The following is a 15,709-nucleotide window of genomic DNA, read 5'->3' on the forward strand; positions in this document are numbered from 1 at the left end:
CGCAGATCGAGAGCTCTGGCTGGTTCCATCAACAATCCGCGATTCACGGATTTCTAGTTGTTCTACTTAGTCTTGACTTTTTTTTAAAATGGCGGACCAAGCCAAATCGATCTTTTGCACGACGCGTTAAATCATAGAATGGAAATTGTAGATTTAAGCGACCAACCTTGTTCCCAGGCTCTCTCTCTCTGTTCTCCTCCCAGAGCCTGGGAACGAGGTTGTTAAGCAACATCACATTGAAAGAAAAAAAGGACGAGCGTTTGAAGCTATCTGCGTTAAACGCCATCGGATCGTGGTAATCGTTCCTCCTTGCAGCCTCACCGAAGACCTGATTCGGCCGAACGATTATCTATGAGTAGTTGCCTTCGAGAAGAAAGGGAATTTGTTAAAGGAAATAACTTCAAACAAGTATTGAGTCATTATTTCTGAAGAACAAGCTCTGTCTTCTGACTTCAGATTTTATGATTGACGAGTCATCCGTTCTAAACAACAATTTGTTCCTAATAGTTGTGGACGAACGTCAAAACACTCCAACATTCAATTTAATATTTATTCTGCAAAACCGACAAACATTTGAGGCCTCTCTCTCTGCTTAGCTTTTCTGCCGCTCTTTTTACCTCTTTAGATTTTCGCTCATTAACTTAAAAGTAAATACAGTAGTTTTTCTGCGGTTTCCTTTCCGAAAAAATGATTGAACTTGACATGCACATAAATATTCCCACGCCGTTACTGTAGTGATTTGTGTGTTTATTAACACTAGCAATAAGAAAGGCGGAACCATCTGTCATATCACTTTCACTAATTAGATTAACAAATTTGTTGATTCTCAATGCACCTGTGACAGCAACGGGTGTAGTCCGTTCTTTCTCTCCTCTTCCCAAGCCTCCCTGGGGTGTAGGGATGGCCCAGTGGTGAGAGCACTCGCCGCCCACCAATGTGGCCCGGGTTCGATTCCCCGGGAAGGCTCGGCTCGGCAGGCTCGGCGTCATATGTGGGTTGAGTTTGTTGGTTCTCTACTCTGCACCGAGAGGTTTTCTCCGGGTACTCCGATTTCCCCTCTCCTCAAAAACCAACATTTGACTTGATTTGTGTTAATTGTTACTTTCAATTTGCAGTGTCCCCCATTAGCGCTTGAGCGCTAGAACGACTAGACACTTAAATAAAGTTCCTTTCCTTTCCTCGGAAATCCAAAATCCCTGAATCTGATTGGCTAATCGCGCGCTCGTAGCCGGTCCAGCTTTTTACGATACGGACCACGGTGCGAAATCTGTTCCGTACTGAAACTGTCGCAGCTAATTGAAAACGTTTTCACTACGGGGCGACACCTCTTAAAATGCAAATTTTCGCTTACTAACCGTTTCAAAGAGAAGGAAAAACATCAGCAGTGGAATAATAAGTCTGGTTATTCTTCAAAAAGACGAGTATTCACATGATTTTGTTAACAACACTTTGCTGGTTTGCTGTTTTCAAGTTGCTGGTTTTCTTGACATGCCGTTGAACTAAAACGACTAACTGCCAGCAGAGAGCTCAAATAATGAGATATGAGGGCAGAAACAGATGTTTGAGCATTTTCCACTAAAATTGTCCCTCCTGTTTTAAGAACTTTCGTTTCATTTTCAACAAGACAAAGAATTTTAATACGTAGAGCATTATTCTCCTGTTCGTACGAATTTTTCAAACATCATTGTTTAGTTTGTTTAGCTCGTTTCTCTGTGCTTGCTATGGAATGTGACAGTTTGGTTTTTTTTTAAATATATTTTTTGCACCAAGAGATATTTGAAGTTCTGTTTTATCGTTATCTATCATTTTTCTCTCATCTTTGCGAACGGAGCACTTTTCTCAGTTATAAGTTAATTTTAACTGCAACAGTACGACGTAGAGCGCATGGAAAGACTTTTTGCAAACCAGTTTGCCTGGGTTTATTTTCAGAAAAAAATAAATACGTTATTCACCAGCTTAGATCAGTCCGTATAGATATTTGCGGCCTCGGGCCGTACTCAAGACCTCGGGCACATTTTTTCCCTATACGGACCTCCCAGCCGGTGAATAACATATGTATATCCTCACAGCCGTACAACCAGCCTTGCAGTATTATTTTGTTATAAAGCTTGATTTCTGAAGCAAAATTGCACCAATCGTACGTACCGCGCCTAACTTTGCCCGGAGTAACATACATCGATGAACTTGCCCCACAATAAAGAACTGCAACAAAAATAACAGCATTTCCGAGTTATCGGTAACAGCTTCTTTAGTAAGAAGACGTTACGGAATCGTTGTATTTTTCGGGAATTTTTTTTTTCTTCTAAACGATGCTACACACTCGATTACGAGAGGAAAGAAGATCAGAGAAAGCGCATGAAGTTATTGCTTGGACGTAAAATCCATGACGATACAAATACAATAGGGCTCATTTAACACGGCGACCAAACTGAACACGCTCGTGTTCGGATGCCTTGCGTATACAGACACTCGAGTCACAAAACACCCAACAATTTTGTTCTACTCCATCCAACGCAATTAACCACACAGCAACGACCAGAAGCTACCAAAGGCTAACTAGTTTAAGAATGAAATAATTTATATGTCGCATAATTTTTATGCAGCACGGGAGTTTGGGCTTTCAGATCTTTTAACTCGCGTTTTGCATATTTTATACTCTGCATTCTTACGCCATAATTTTAAGCCAGTGAGCCTCTTACGTCACTTTTCCCTGGAACCAACGGAAAAAGGAAAGGAAAGGAAAGGAATGGAACTTTATTTCAGTGGCTAGTCGTTATGGCGCTGGAGCACTAATTGGGGACACTGTAAACTGAAATGAAAGCAAATCAATTTGAATAAAAATCAAAGCTCAAAATTTTGCCAGTCAGGTGTTAAGCAAACACAATTTCAAATTCTGAAGAAAGTGATATTTTATATCACAGGGGCACTTTAATTTTTTAATGGTTAAAAGAGGAAAAGTAATCATGCTGCACGTGTGGCAAGCGATTTAGTTTTGTTTTCTTTTGTTCTGTTTTGTTTTATTTTTTTTGTTTGTTTGTTATTCATTTTTCTTTCAAATACAATATTGTGCCACATTTAATTGCATTATCCTGGTATGTGCTAATTGCGGAAATTGCAAGCTTTTTCAAAAGCGGCCGTCTTTTCAGTATTCTCTAGTTTAATTTAAAATTGAAACTCTCGATCTCTTTCAACGTTAAAAGTTCTTTCGAAGCGAGTCCTAAATGGCCAACTTGCAACGAAACAAAGTAATACTAAAATAGCCGCTATTTTGGATCAAAGTGTACGACGTGTTTCGCAGGGAGAGTCAATAACACGTTGGGGGATATTCCAAAGTTTAATTTTCGGCTGAAATAGTACCTTTTTTAACCGACTTTTAGTGAAAATTCGGCAAAGAAGTCTGATCAATGTAGTTGTTTCTTCCCAAAATTGATCTTTCCCCCTCAAAGGAGTCTTAAAAGACTGAAATCATATGCTTTTTAAGTGCTATAAGAGCGGCTGATTTTGTAAGCAGTAAAGCAATCTTAGCCGAGAAAGCTTAAATTGTAATTTAGGGGTAATTTTCGACCACATTTTCCGGCTAAAATTAGGCTGCCAGTGATTTTTTTCTGACAGAGGGAAGATTTTCCCTCTTAAATAAAGAAAACTTCCCTGAATACAGCCTAGTGGTTTCGGAAATTTCTGAAGCCAAGCATTAACATCATTTTATTAAGGGAATATTGAAACCAAGATTACTTAGTAATGATTTTGGAAAGTTGTCCGAGGAATTTTTTGCCTGGATTCGGAAATTTCTGAAACCAGTATCCACCAATCTCATATTTTACGAGTGGTAAAGCATTTCCAACTTACAAGCTGATCTGAGTGGGCGATGATGGGTTCAGAATTTTCTGAAACCATCTGGCCGGAAATTGAATGGCCATGTATATGTTTTCTTTTGATCACTTTAGAGCCATATTCCAACAACGTGCAACTGTCATTGGTTTCGGAAATTTTCGAAACCAATGGCAATTCTTGTTGAACCCTGTTCAAAGGTGGTTTCGAAAATTTCGAATCACCCTTGTGTTCGAGGGTGGTTTACTTTGCGAAAAAAAAAATTACCCTCAAATAATAATTTTAAAAAACCTAGGCTATTTTAATGTATACTGACAAAAATCGACAATGGTAGCGGAGACGTCTTTAGTGGGACATTTTTTGCAGTCACCACAAGAGACTTTCATTCACACATCAGCACCTAAATAGAAAACCAAGGCACTTCAATCTTGCCAAGTCAATTACATTGATAGTGATAAATGAATTATAATGGAGCGGTGAGGACAAAATTTAATAAGCTAACGCACCAAATTAATACCAGGCCAAGCAAGCCGTTCCCCTGAACTGCGATGCAATTTTCCAACAGTAAGTCAGCCCCTCGATGAAAATATTCCCAAAAATTAAATTAGGTTATTGTGTTTTGTCTGGCGCTGTGGCTAAATAGAGGCGAAAAGTCCCTTTGTCTAAAAGGATATTATTCACGATAAGTTTCCCACAAATTGAGCCCTCACTAGCTGTCGTTAGATAAATTAAAGTCAATTCAGATTTTTCAATCTCGAATACTCCTGCTGTAGATATTTTCTAGTAGACGGCAAGAGTTTATTGTCATCTGACAGAGAAAATGAACAAAGGATGATACACGTTTTAGGAAGCTCGTCTATCCAAGGACTCCAGGTTCTTGGAGCATTTTGAGGCCTCCACTTTCCTTTGAAAGAGCCTTGCCAGTAATGAATCTTGATGCTTTGTTCTTTAACTTCCAACCTTGCCAGTAATGAATCTTGATGCTTTGTTCTTTAACTTCCAACACTTCTCCAATTACTGACACTTTAATTATCGCAGTCATCTAGGTGAACTGTGACAAATGTCCCCAATGTAATTTCGGACAAACAGTTTTCTACAGTCAGGACAGGATTTGCTCTTTGTGCTGGAGGTACATACCTTCCTGTGTAAACCTGAAACAGCAAAGCAAGGAGTTTACCAACGATATATCTTCGTGTTGTGTCCAAAAATGATAGCAGGTTATACTGATGAGCACATCTGGAAACTCTTTAACTGAAGACATTTTGCTGCTCAGGCTAATAGCTATCTGCCAGTACTGGTTTTTTGTAGTTAAAGGGAGATTACCATGCAGTGCCTGAGTTGATAGCTAGGTGACATGCAGTAATCGACAGTAAAGTATTTCTAGAAAACAATAAACTGAGTTTTGAGGATAACCAAACTTTGTGGAACTTACTGAGCGGGTCTGGTATGGTTTCGTTAAAGCGTCCTCAGTTCATCTTGGACAGGGACCAAGGTCACGGAACTCATTCTGCCAGTTATAATTTATATGTAGCACCTTAACCCCATAGGTATGACCTATGTTGTTGTTTGTCAGATAGAATTTTTTTTTTCTTGTGGCATTTGTTTATCCAATTTGTGAACACTTAGGCACAAATGTTTGCTTAAATCTTTCATGTGTCGTCTTGACAAATTATTTTCCTAACGTCTGTTTAAAAGGCGGAGAAATGAGTGGATTGCACGACTTGTAAAAATGTTTATTTTCAGAAGAACGATAAATCACACAACTGTTTAATTAATCATGATTTCACTTTGAGCTTCGTAATATCATGCACGTTAACATACATGTACTTAACCTCGGTTGAACAAATCCGTCAGATAGACACTACACAAATCGACCAGGTTTGACGTAGCCGTAATTTTTATCATCAGTCTTTTGTAAAAGTAAATGGTATCTCAGACAAGCGATTTTGTCTTCTTTAATGGCATTAAATAGACCAAGAACCTCGACAAAAAGCATTACGCATAATATTTCCCTACTTTTTTTAGCTTTGAAAATTTCGACAGGCTTTGAGTTTTTCCTTCCATGTTATTTTCATTCTTTCTTATCATTGACTCTACAAATTCTTCGGGCGTCTGTTACCTTTTTATTAATTTGTCCACTTCTCTGCAATTAGTATCGTCCTTTGCATTTTGTATGTGGCTGGCACTTGCAACATGAATACTTATAAATGTTTTTGTAATCCACAGTATTTGACTACCCTTCTTTTGACCTCTTTTGTCAATCAACCCTGGCTTAACGCCCTTTTCATGGCAGAACATCTTTTCCAAATCCGGCCATTATAAGTGGTCGCACCCCTAATGTGACATCTTCAATACATAACTTTTATCCCTTTCAACTTTGCTCTTTGGAAAACGTTCTTACAATCTCCTATGTTCTTATTTTTATCTTGAGATTTTCACAGCATTAATGCACCTCGTGATGAGGATGTTTTTGATATTAAACCCTTTTTCTGCTTTTTCGTGGCACTTCTGTTTAACAACACAATGTTGACTTTCTTGGGATAAAATTCACTTATTGTGGCTCCTTGAAAAGGTAGATGTTCTCGAACAGAACTTTGCTGTAATTCTGATATATTAGAATCGTAATAGAGAAATACTGTAGCCCCAACAAAGAAATTGACATTTATCTTTACGGTGGCTGTCTTGCAAGCAGGTATAGTGTTTGCAAACAACAACAGAGTGCCCACTTTAGTGATTGTTATTCAAGGCAGCCTCGGGCTTTGCAATTAACGTCTATTCGATTTGGAGCGTAGAGAGCAAAAAACTACGCGGCAGGATTTTACTATTATGAAACCATGCAATTGCAGTACGTATCATTTTACCTTGAGTTTCGATGGCACTTTCTCCACTTCCTCCTCCTTGCATCATTGATTCATGGGAATCTTCATCAAGTTCTTCTAATGGCCTGCAACCCATATCATATCATCCTCATCCTCTTCACTTTCTTTCAAGCCACCCTTTTTACCATATTCTTCTGGATCACTTTGATCAGAGTCAGGAAGGAACAGTGAGCTGGATGCTGGGCTGATTAATTTAGCAGAAAGCTGTGATGTTTAATTGCCATTTAATGGAGACGAAAAGTCACTTTCCGAGTCCGGTTCCAGGCAATCGCAGGATGACGAGAAAGGAGAAGAAGGACCTGGATTTTCAAGTTCGCCACTTGCAAAATTCATTTGAGACAGTGTGGTGCGTTAACGCTCTAAGATAAGAACCGTGCGGCTGGCCTCTGTGCGTACTTCACCGTTGCATGCATGTCGCCAAATAGAGTGACAACCGGAAATATCGTGAGAATATGCGGTTCAGTTTATGGTGACACCGAATGATACTTTACGGGAATGAACATGCAACGACCTCAATTTTTTTGTGCGAATAAAATGTAAGGAATCTTGGTCTGTAAGAGGTTAGGAAATCGCTGCTTGCGAGATTCACTGGAGGCGATGTAGTGCGTTAACGCTCTCAGAAAATTACCGTACGGCTGGACTCTAACTAACAGTGCGTACTTTCATCGTTATATGGCGCCAAAGAGGGTGACAACCGAAAATATCCTGAGAATATGTGGTTGAGTTTATCGTGACACCAAATGTTACCTTACGATCAACATGCAATGACCTCAATTTTTCTTTTGTGCGAATAAAAAGTGAGAAATCTTCGTCTGTAAGAGGTTAGGAAATCGCTACTCGCAAGATTCACTGGAGAGGGTGAGGTGTGTTAACGAGTCTAAATCGTATGTTCGTATTTCCATCGTTGCATCCATGTCGCTAATGCGAGTGACAACCGGAAATATTGCATTGTCGATAATTTACCGATAGCTGAATTTATAATTTATCCTGACACCAAACGGTACCCTTGTGGAGATGAACATGCAACATACGATGATGCAATGCACGAGTTTTAAGCACAAAAAAAAAAACTAACAAATGAAGTATGAAACAAAATTTGATAAGCCGAAAAAGAAGTTAGATCTTTGATTCGCAAAGCCCTCCACCCCAAGGTGAATGACCCATTCAATCTCACACGTGACACTGGTGACATCCATCGGTCATGACGTTGATAATCATGGGTGGGAATTTCTTCTGTCCTTCTGGCACGAAAAAGAAAAACTTGAGAAGTGGGAAATACTAAACTTTGTTGAAGGTTTTTCGTAGTTCGGCGATTCATGTTTGGTTTTCAAAAGTATGACAAACGCTTAATGTCCAGAGGTAAGACATAGGAATCAGTTGCATTATATTTTTCCTTCTTGGAGCAAGGAATGTGATTCCTAGATGTTTCCTGCGTAAATGAAACGACACTGTTTTCCGCACGCTATCTTGGTTCTTGCGTGTTTTTACAAAACCACAGATTATCAACAGGAGCAATATAAATTGGGGTGTCATTCGCGTATCGTTATAGACTGTTCTTAGCCGAGGTGTTAATCAAGGATCTTGTTTTTTTTCCAAATTGTAGTTAAGATATTTTTTGCAACGAGCGAAATTATGAGCTAGCAAAGGCAAAAATGGTAAGAGCGACAGACCCGAGACAGGAAAATGGTGGTTTAGACTTAACGATATTTATACAAAAACGGAAAGGGACATTAACTGGCGGCAACTGAGGAGATGGCAAATGTTATCGCTGTTGCTGAAAGTTTGGATACCTCTTCTATTAAGGTACATTGCTTACTTAGTTTTCTGAATACTGTACAAAGAACGAAAAGAGAAGTGACATCATTGGCTTATTCAGGTCTTTTCATTCTACAGGTCATGTTCTCCAACCTATCTGCCGGTGTAAGGCTAGATTTAGGCAAATTCGACAACCTTGCAAACGATTTCTCGAAACAATTTAATGGATTACACTGTTTCCAGTCGTCAGTTTGCTGACAGATTTAAACGGATTCAAGAAAGCAACCAAACAGTGGATGAAAGGCCATCACTTTCGCTTTCTCCAGTGGTTTCAGACGTTGGTTTCTCAAGGGGGATCGCAAGATCGTACTAACGAGCCACGTTCTCACGCCGGCAAACGGAAACCTAGCTTGGAGGTCAATGAAGAGCCCAGAAATTCGAAAAGAGATGAAACAGATGGGGCGTGTTTCATCAAAAAGTGGAAAGAATGTTTTCTATCCCAGGTATGTTGAACGTGATTATCGTCGTAGCGTAAGAAGAAACCAGCTCACTTATCATCTATTTTGCGAATTACTGCTATCGAAATGCTCAAATATTCATTTTGTGAAATATAGGTCTAAATTTCGTTTCGTTTCCTCTCGTTTTGCAAATTACAGTAAGCCGTTTTAAACAAATGAAAACCTTTTAATACTCTAAGTAACAATGTAGTGGTTTTCACCTTGACAAAATCGAGGTTTTATAATTTTCTATTTGCACTACTTTGACAATATAAATCTAGAATTAAGCCTTTTTACAAGTTTCCAGTGCCGTAGCGTCTTTCGTTTTAGAGCATTTTAAATTTCCGAGTTTTCACCTTGCGTGACACAGTAAGATAGTGACTGTCTGGTTCAATTTTCAATTGTCGACATATTTGAAGTATTAGGAGATTGTGCCTATAAGTGTGTATACCAGCTCACGAGAGAAAAGAAATTGTTTTCATTGCAAAGTAAATTCTAGATGTATCGGAGTAAATTCTAGTTATAGTGTAAAAAGAGAAAACACCCCGTGCAAAACACACATGCATGTGTGAGGAACTTAATGCGGAGTTGCCGAAAGGAATTCAATATTTTCATTTACTACGTTTATTGCAACAGCTCAGAGCTGCAATTGCTTTTTACTGGATTTATGTATGTTAGACTAGCCAGGGTTATCATTCTAATCTTCTAAGATGTATTCACTAAACAAAAATAGGCCAAGAATGGTCTCTCAGCCTCAGGAAAAATAGTCATTTAACGGCCATCACTGAACTAGTAAAGTAGGATATAAATCAGGAATCAAAAACAATTAATCTTAAAGAGTTATCGAACTCACCGATATAAATATATCAGTCCTCTAACTCTCTCTAAGTAAATAAATTAAATCACACGCGTTTCGAACGTGACACTTATGTTTGTTGCGAAGATCGTCCACGTTCTGAGGTAGTTACTGTGCAATAAGATATTTCTTTGTCAGTTTATCTAGTTTTATGGGCAAGAATATGTGCTGATGACAGGCAACGAATACGTGTCAAATATGATGTTACAAATTTCAATTAACATAGCTTTTTCCTAAGATGTTTCTTGGTTTTATCATTTTTAGCATCAGCAGCCAAGGCAAGTCTCAAACGCCGGAAGAAATGTGTTGTCGTGGATTCAGACGAGGAAAGTTTAATGAGTATAAGGCAAAGCTTGGAGCAGGATGTGCTTGAGGAAGATAACAGTGAATAGGCGAACACCGTTAACGAATATTAAATTTCGAAATTCATGATTTAAGTGTTTTCTTCTTTGAACGGATATAAATTCAATGCAACGTTGTAAATAAATTATTTGTGATACTGGAGAAGTTATGCCGTTGTCTTAATCCTATACCATAGAGAATAAGAGGGATTCCGCAAATTTCTAAAACAAGTTGTGTCGCGATTAATGGTTCCGGAAATTTTTCAAACCAGTAGCAAAATTACCGTGACATTAATCTTAGTGCAAAGGTTAGTGGCTCCAGTGTCTTTGGACATTGTTAGGACAATTAACTCGTTTCGGAAGTGGTATCGGAAATTTCTGAAACCATCCATCATTGAAGCTGGTTTCAAAAAATTTCGAAACCAATAATCGCTAATTTCCCTCACCTTCACGTGTGGTCAGCTGCAGGGGTTTCAAAAATTTCTGAAACCGGCAGTGGTTAAGTGCCCTCGTTTTTAGCAATGGCCGCGACAAACTGTTTCGGAAATTTCTGAAACCAGTAACGGGTAATTGCCGCTCCTGTTAAAGTTATGGTGAAGACAGTGGTTTCGGAAATTTCTGAGGCCAGCCTTCACAATGTCTTCCAAAGTTATTTTTTCGAGCCACCCACAAATGGTGTACGACTGAACGCTATCGTTCAAATGAAAGTGAACGGTAAATACTTGGACAAAAAGTGGACGAGAGGGATTTTCCCAGCCGAAAGGACATTTTTGGCGGCCAGATAATTCACTTTCCTCGAAATATCAGCCGAAAATTAAAATTCCGTCAAGGATTCAACACCGACAACCGATTTTTGTTAACTTTAGAATATCCCCCAAGGTTTTGGAACGTGTTCAATATTTATCGTTTTGAGTTTTTTCCGACAGCCGCTGAGTAGCTTTAGCTGTCACGGAGTTAAGAAGGCTTTCGATCGAAAGGATCATATTGCAGACTGCCTAGGTCTTACACCAAGCACAAGCTTTTGAAAATAACTTGGACCTGGAAGGAAAGATTTGCAGATTTCCGTGAAAAGATCAGAAACAAAGAAGATCATTGCTGAGACTACTCGGTGTTGGTTAAATTCAGACTTGAAGAAAAGATGGAAAAAGAAGAAAATGCAATCATGTTAGTAAACTGTGTTGTAAACATTGTACTTGCTTTCACAGCGACCATTGGAAATGTGCTTGTGCTGTACGCAGTGTGGAGCAAGCCGACGCTTCGTTCGCCCTCTATCCTTTTACTATGTGGTCTGGCGTCAACTGATTTAGCTGTTGGTTTGATCGCACAACCTCTTATTATAGTAGGTAGCTTACTGAACTCGTACACTCGATCAGAGAGACAAAGTAACGATTGAAGGAGGATCTAAGACCATTGCTTTTTCTCTCTGCGGAGTGTCCCTAGGCATAATTGCAGGAACCAGTCTTGACAGACTCATTGCAATTCTGAAGCCGCTGCAGTATCCCAGCATTGTTACTATTCGGAGAGTTACTTGTATTCTTCTAGCGATTTGGACAGTTTCTGTAGTAGCAGGAGCAACCCAGATTTGGGAGGAAAGAATTATACTACCTTTAATTGCCTCTTGGATATTCATCGGGTTTTGTGTTACCATTGCATGTCACGCGACCATTTTCAAAATTGTTCGGCGTCACCGAACAGAAATTCAAATTCAGGCTCGAGCGTTTGAGGGAGCAAATGCGGCCGCACGTATGGCCAGCCTTCAAAAATCTGCCTTCAGTGCATTTATATTCTTCATTGTGCTCGCGATTTGTTACTTTCCTTATCTTCTTGTTTACATAATTAATTTAGTCCGTGAAAGAAGAGAGGGTCTTCTTGGCAGGTCTCTTGCCATCACAGTTGTCTTCATGAATTCGGCTTTAAATCCATTTTTATATGGTTGGAGAGTACCTGAGCTAAGAAATGCAATGCTACAAGTGTTTCGTGCGAAGGAAGGAAGAAAGACGAATTCTGTCGTTTGACCAAGTCAAACTAACTCGTAAATAGAAACTAGTACGAGATAAAACACTCTAGAACAAACACATAGCGGTTTTTAGGACTGGAGCTTGTCATGCAGGGAGTCTGTAAAATACAAACATTCAAATTAACTCAACAGCGTTAAAAGCAGCTTAATTAAATGGAGGCAACAAAATAGCTATTATGAAATGGATCATATATGAACTGCGGATATGAAATCAAGTGAAGCAATGATCCTCGCAGTTATGAACGCAGTTTTTGCAATTATGCAAAGAAGCCTGAAAAATTCAGGACTTCATCGGGGTTTGAACCCGTGACCTCGCGATACTGGTGCGACTCTCTAACCAACTGAGCTATCAAGCCACTGACGTTGGGAGCTGGTCATTTGTGAGTTCCAATGTTCCCGTGAGGAATGATCAACGATGAAATGGTATAGGAAATGGATCATATATGAACTGCGCATACGAAATCAAGTAAAGCTAAGATCCTTGCAGTTATGAACGCAATTTTTGCAATTGCGTAAAGAACTCACAATTGACCAGCTTCCAATGTCAGTGGCTTCATAGCTCAGTTGGTTGGAGCGTGTCACCGGTATCGCGAGGTCACGGGTTCAAACCCTGTGAAAATCCTGAATTTTTCAGGCTTTTTTACGCAATTGCCAAAATTGCGTTTATAACTGCGAGGATCATAGCTCTACTTAAACTAGCTACTGCAAAGCCACGTGGAATTTTGTTGTAGACTACGGAAGACAACTCCAGTTGATGACTAAAGCGGGACAATATCCTTCCCCCGATCGAAGGGGAACCAAGGTTGTCCCTGTCAGGACCATACAGGGATACAAAAGACACGCAGGAGGACGTCCAAAGACATTAACCAATTTCATTCGCAATGAAACCGAATGTCTTTCCTTTCGTTTCTGTTTGGAGCGTTTAACTATCCTTACGCATGTTCAAACGTACAAGGCTCATCGTCTTGTTTTTCGATCATGCAATTTCTTTAACAAATAGGTTGAAATAATCATATTCAATCACTCGTCACCCACACTATTTTGTTGTTTTGGAAACGCAGGAAACGATATTATTCCATCCCTCAGAGAGTAGACACGCCATGATTAATCATTTTATTGGTGGTTTAGTAAGTCTTTACTTATTCTTGTAGATATATTTTTTACTCGGACTGAAACATCTAGATTTTAGAAATAGAGGACTTTTTTGCGTGTTTGCATAGCCTCATCAAAACACGAAGGGTAGTTGAGAGAATTCGAGACAGTTATGTAAACCCGAGAAGTGGTCGAGAATTCTCCCAGCTCCCCGGGGTCTTTAGATGAGGCTATGTAAAAGAGGAAAAAAACTCCTCTATTCCGAGTGAACCGTATTCCGGTCATTCCGTTCATTGTGTTATCGGGAGCAGAATAGTATTCCGTTCATTCCGAAAACGGAATAGGTCCCAAAAGAACACGAATACCGTCTATTCCGTGTATTCCTCTTCCGGAATCGCACCAAAAGAACACGCCTTAAAAGTTACCGGCGAAGAGTCGTTCTTATATGCAGAGGGCAAATGTTTGGGTGTCATTGATGAAAAATAGACACGCAATGCGTACGTGTGGTGAAGCAGTAACACAGCGCTTTATTCCACATTGTCCACTGAGCTGCGTTTTGTCTTCCAAGAGATTCAAGTTGTATTTGCGTAATATGTAGCCCTAATAGTACACGATATTGTTTTGGTTTGGTAATTCATAATAGTGCCATGGTAGATGCCTTAGGTAAATACCCCCTTGAGAAGTGGTGACTAGGAAATTACTCAAACCAGAACGATTGAAGAAAATAAATTCGAATCGAGAACATTGGCCTCGAGGCAGACATGTTAATCATTTTCGAGTTCCTTTAGTTCCAAGATCAAGACAGCAAACAAAAGGGCCATTCAAACTTAAACAACAGCGATTTGCAGAGGCTCACCTCTACTTGCCCCCATCTTGACAAAAAGAAGAATCAAATCACGTGATCAAAATGGCGGGAAAAACCAAAGGCACAAATAGTCTGAGCGCACAAAGGAAGGATCCTGGCTCGGATCCTGGCTCGGATCCTGGCTAGGATCCTGGCTCTATTCTTAGTTTATCTCAGAAAAGAGCCAATTCACCGTTGCTGTTGAGAGAAGTGCATGAAGGCAAAACGAGTTGCATCTCGGTAGCCTGGAAGTTAGGAAATAAATTGCCCGTGTTTAAATTAACACTAATACACCACTACCGTTTCTTGTTTAACTGGAGAATTAGGGAAGCAGATGTTCGAAGGTGTAATAGCTGTTGAGTTTTATTTCCCAGTTATCGAGTTCCATAAGTATAAAACTTAAAAATGGTTTGCTTTAAAATCAGAAAATAACCAATTAACCGTTGCTGTTGAGAAAAGTGTATGCCAGGCAAAACAAGATGCATCTCGGTAGCCTGAAAGTTAAGAAATAATTTGCCTGTGTTTAAACAACCAATACACCTATACATCACTAACGTTTCATGTTTAACCGGAGAATTAGGGAAGCAGATGTTCGAAGGTGTAATAGCTGTTGAGTTTTATTTCCCAGTTATTGAGTTCCATAAGTATAAAACTTAAAAATGGTTTGCTTTAAAAGTTCACTGCTGCTGTGGAGAAAAGTGTATGCCAGGCAAAACAAGTTGCATCTCAGTAGCCTCTTTATGACGAAGTCGGCCCAACAAACGTGTCGAGATTAAGACCTCTCTTTAGCTCTGCCATCGAAAGAGGCAAAAAAAAGTTTCAGTAAACTATTGAATTACGCTCTACGTGTTCCATATTAAAAAAAAATATATATATATCGACTCAATGAATGACAAATGCATGACATTTGAATATTCATTTCAGGACAGCATCTGGAAAACTACGGCATTGACTTTAATTTGCTTAAAGATTATTCCACGAATTTGCAAAGACAACTGTGGTTCTCATCGCATGAAGCCAGACCACTTATTACAACTGACAAATCGCAACAAGTCCCTATGAGCTATATACCAGTTCTTGAGATATTTAGCCGTCCATTACATTGACAATTGTGATATTTGAGAGAAACTTCCTATTGCAGCTATCACTTCTGTACACGCAGAAAATGACAGTGTATTTAGATACCAAAACCCTCAAAAAGTCCACAGAAATATTGAAACTGGTTGTTTGCATTCCAAAAACCGTAAACCATAACTTGTAGGCGAAACACAAAGTTGAAGAGAAGTAAAAAGATGGTTATATCTTTTGTTTTGTCTCGTTTTGTTTGTTTTTTTTTTCTTTCAAATACAATTTCACGCCACATTTAATTACATTACCATGGTATGTGCTAATTCCGGAAAGTGAAAGCTTACAATACATCTTATTTAAAAGTGGCCGTCATTTCAGAATTCTCTAGTTTAATTACAAATTGACCCTTTCGCCCTCGTTCAACGTTAAACATCTTTCGACTTTTACGTTTAAAAGCGAAGCCAAAATGGCCAATTTGCAACGAAACAAAATAATACTAAAATGACGTGGTGTATGACGTGTTTCGCAGGCA

At 39.2% G+C, this 15,709-nt stretch overlaps 2 long non-coding RNA genes and 1 pseudogene across 2 annotated transcripts; 2 read left to right on the plus strand and 1 right to left on the minus strand.

Moving 5' to 3' along the window:
* Positions 1-4,118: 4,118 nt before the first annotated feature.
* Positions 4,119-7,094, minus strand: LOC138057929 (uncharacterized). Its single transcript, XR_011133759.1, has 3 exons — positions 6,690-7,094; positions 4,789-4,979; positions 4,119-4,744 (listed from the first exon to the last, which is right to left on the minus strand). It is a non-coding gene; the product is annotated as an uncharacterized lncRNA (long non-coding RNA).
* Positions 7,095-7,979: 885 nt separating this feature from the next.
* LOC138057930 (uncharacterized) lies at positions 7,980-10,316 on the plus strand. Its single transcript, XR_011133760.1, has 3 exons — positions 7,980-8,066; positions 8,601-8,965; positions 10,080-10,316. It is a non-coding gene; the product is annotated as an uncharacterized lncRNA (long non-coding RNA).
* Positions 10,317-11,163: 847 nt separating this feature from the next.
* On the plus strand, positions 11,164-12,387 carry LOC138057118 (melanocortin receptor 4-like; annotated as a pseudogene).
* The last annotated feature ends 3,322 nt before the right edge of the window (positions 12,388-15,709 follow it).

This window comes from Montipora capricornis, chromosome 7 (genome assembly GCF_036669925.1).
Source record: "Montipora capricornis isolate CH-2021 chromosome 7, ASM3666992v2, whole genome shotgun sequence".
Lineage (NCBI taxonomy): Eukaryota > Metazoa > Cnidaria > Anthozoa > Scleractinia > Acroporidae > Montipora > Montipora capricornis.